This window comes from Coregonus clupeaformis, chromosome 17 (assembly GCF_020615455.1).
Source record: "Coregonus clupeaformis isolate EN_2021a chromosome 17, ASM2061545v1, whole genome shotgun sequence".
NCBI classification, from domain to species: Eukaryota; Metazoa; Chordata; class Actinopteri; order Salmoniformes; family Salmonidae; genus Coregonus; species Coregonus clupeaformis.
Genome location: NC_059208.1, coordinates 29,588,041 through 29,591,876, shown reverse-complemented (window position 1 = coordinate 29,591,876; position 3,836 = coordinate 29,588,041).

The window sequence follows — 3,836 nt, the reverse complement described above, 5'->3', positions numbered from 1 at the left end:
GGAAGTAGTCTCTCTGCCAAGCTGGAAACTCTGTTCGAAGAGGAAGGGTGTGTTTTTGCTTGTGCATTTGTGTGTGTGTGTGTGTGTGTGTGTGTGTGTGTGTGCAGGAAAGCCCATGGCACTCACTCTGTAGTGTCTCTGAGGAGAGGTCAGTGGTTTCTGGGAAGCAGGGAATTACATAATAGTGGAATACCAGACCGGGAGAGATGCCAGATCACTGTGGTCTTTCTGGGTTCACACAAGCACAGGTCCTTTCACAGTTCAGGACAATAACACAACAGCAGCTGCACTTTGGTTTGTTGTAATACTACCGTCTTCATAAGCTGCCTTACCTCAGATGGCTTTTGCTCAAAGATGTGACAACATTCCATTGTGTGCAACAATAAGCTTGTAACTCCACAAAGCACAGAATGTGAAATACCAGAAGAAATGTGTCACATCACCATGAACAGTGTTTCCCAAATACAGCAGGTTAAATGTGGCTTGAAACACTGGTTTCATCAAGGCAAGAAAAATCTAAATGCTTGAATTGGTGTCAGAGCACAGTAGAATTAGTGAACCCAAGCTCTAGACTGGGCTTAGTTTACAGTAAACCAGTAACTGCATGGGTAAAATCACTGGGGAAGCTAAGCCAGAAAAAAAGCCATATTACAACCTACAGTGGGGAGAACAAGTATTTGATACACTGCCGATTTTGCAGGTTTTCCTACTTACAAAGCATGTAGATGTCACGATCGTCAGGGAGAGACCAAGGCGCAGCGTTGAAGGCAAACATATTCTTTATTTAGCGATAGTGAATACTAACAAAACAATAAACGATAACGTGATGTCCACGGTCTAACACAAAACCACACTGGAACAAAAACCCACAAACACAAAGGGAAAACAGACAGTTTAAATATGGCTCCCAATCAGAGACAACCAGCCAACAGCTGACACTCGTTGCCTCTGATTGGGAGTCACTCAGGCAAAACATAGAAATAGACGAACTAGAACCCCCAACATAGAAACACACCACATAGAACAAACACACCCTGGCTCAACAACTAGAGTCCCATAGCCAGGGTGTGACAGTACCCCCCCCTAAAGGCGCGGACTGTGACCGCGCCTCAAAAAGAGCAAAACAGGGGAGGGCTGGGTGGGCATACCTCCTCGGCGGCGGTTCTGGCTCCGGGCTTGCCCACCACCCTCCAACAAACCCCCCATAGCGCCCCTGGTCCGGTCTGGCCCCGCTGGCTAGAGCTGGACTGGACGTAGCAGGAGCGGTTAGCTTCAACTCCGTAGTGGAGCCGTGGACCGGTACCTGGTTAGGCACCGGTGACCCAGGCACGGGTTGTGCCGGACAGACGACGCGCACCCCTGGCTTGGTGCGTGAGGCAGGAAAGGACCGGACCTGGCTGACGTCGCACCCCTGGCTTGGTGCGTGGAGCAGCAACGGGCCTCACTGGACTGACGACTCGCACCCCTGGCTTGGTGCGAGTGGCCGGAACGGGCTGGACCAGGCTGACGACTCGCACCCCTGGCTTGGTGCGAGTCGCAGGAACGGGCTGGACCAGGCTGACGACTCGCACCGTAGATTTGGTGCGAGTGGCAGGAACAGGCCGGGCCGGCGACGCGCACCGTAGACTTGGTGCGAGTGGCAGGAACAGGCCGGGCCGGGCTGGCGACGTGCACCGTAGGCTTGGTGCGTGGAGCAGCAACGGGCCTTACCGGGCTGGCGATGCGCACCGTAGGCTTGGTGCGAGGGGCAGGGGGCAGGAACAGGCCGGGCCGGGCTGGCGACGCACACCGTAGGCTTGGTGCGGGGAGCAGGCACGGGCCGTGCCGGACTGACGAAGCGCACCACTGACTTGGTGCGGGGAGCAGGAACGGGCCGGACCGGGCTGACGAAGCGCACTACTGACTTGGTGCGGGGAGCAGGAACGGACCGGACCGGGCTGGCGAAGCGTACCACAGGCTCGATGCGGGGAGCAGGAACAGGCCGGACCGGGCTGGCGACGCGCACCACAGGCTCGATGCGAGGAACAGGAACAGACCGGACCGCACTGGGGACACACACCCCTGGCCCTACGCGGGGATCAGGAACGGGCCGGACCGGACTGGTAACACACCCCAGTACCTCTCGCCGTGCCTCCACACTTTCCTTCCCCTTAGTGACCTTAACATGGCGGCCTCCTCTGCCAACCCGCTGGACCGCTCTATCGCGGCCTCCTGCTGCCCCGACGTCGTGAGCCCCCCCCTAAAATTTTTCTGGGGGTCTCTCCTCCCCGTGGGCCAGGCCTCTATAGTTTTCGCCCAACTCTCGCTCTTCTGCCTCCAACTCCAGCCATTCTGCTCTTCATTAGGCTTGACCCAGTCGAGACTCTTCCTCCACTGTTCCCAAGTCCACCCTCTCTGCTCTTCACTCGGCTTAGCCCAGTCGAGACCCCTACTCCATCGATCCCAAGTCCTTCCTCTCTCCTCTTCACGCTGCTTGGTCCAGTTTTGGTGGGTTTTTCTGTCACGATCGTCAGGGAGAGACCAAGGCGCAGCGTTGAAGGCAAACATATTCTTTATTTAGCGATAGTGAATACTAACAAAACAATAAACGATAACGTGATGTCCACGGTCTAACACAAAACCACACTGGAACAAAAACCCACAAACACAAAGGGAAAACAGACAGTTTAAATATGGCTCCCAATCAGAGACAACCAGCCAACAGCTGACACTCGTTGCCTCTGATTGGGAGTCACTCAGGCAAAACATAGAAATAGACGAACTAGAACCCCCAACATAGAAACACACCACATAGAACAAACACACCCTGGCTCAACAACTAGAGTCCCATAGCCAGGGTGTGACAGTAGAGGTCTGTCATTTTTATCATAGGTACACTTCAACTGTGAGAGACGGAATCTAAAACAAAAATCCAGAAAATCACATTGTATGATTTTTAAGTAATTCATTTGCATTTTATTGCATGACATAAGTATTTGATACATCAGAAAAGCAGAACTTAATATTTGGTACAGAAACCTTTGTTTGCAATTACAGAGATCATACGTTTCCTGTAGTTCTTGACCAGGTTTGCACACACTGCAGCAGAGATTTTGGCCCACTCCTCCATACAGACCTTCTCCAGATCCTTCAGGTTTCGGGGCTGTCGCTGGGCAATACGGACTTTCAGCTCCCTCCAAAGATTTTCTATTGGGTTCAGGTCTGGAGACTGGCTAGTCCACTCCAGGACCTTGAGATGCTTCTTACGGAGCCACTCCTTAGTTGCCCTGGCTGTGTGTTTCGGGTCGTTGTCATGCTGGAAGACCCAGCCACGACCCATCTTCAATGCTCTTACTGAGGGAAGGAGGTTGTTGGCCAAGATCTCGCGATACATGGCCCCATCCATCCTCCCCTCAATACGGTGCAGTCGTCCTCTCCCCTTTGCAGAAAAGCATCCCCAAAGAATTATGTTTCCACCTCCATTCTTCACGGTTGGGATGGTGTTCTTGGGGTTGTACTCATCCATCTTCTTCCTCCAAACACGGCGAGTGGAGTTTAGACCAAAAAGCTCTATTTTTGTCTCATCAGACCACATGACCTTCTCCCATTCCTCCTCTGGATCACCCAGATGGTCATTGGCAAACTTCAGACGGGCCTGGACATGCTCTGGCTTGAGCAGGGGGACCTTGCGTGCGCTGCAGGATTTTAATCCATGACGGCGTAGTGTGTTACTAATGATTTTCTTCGAGACTGTGGTCCCAGCTCTCTTCAGGTCATTGACCAGGTCCTGCCGTGTAGTTCTGGGCTGATCCCTCACCTTCCTCATGATCATTGATGCCCCACGAGGTGAGATCTTG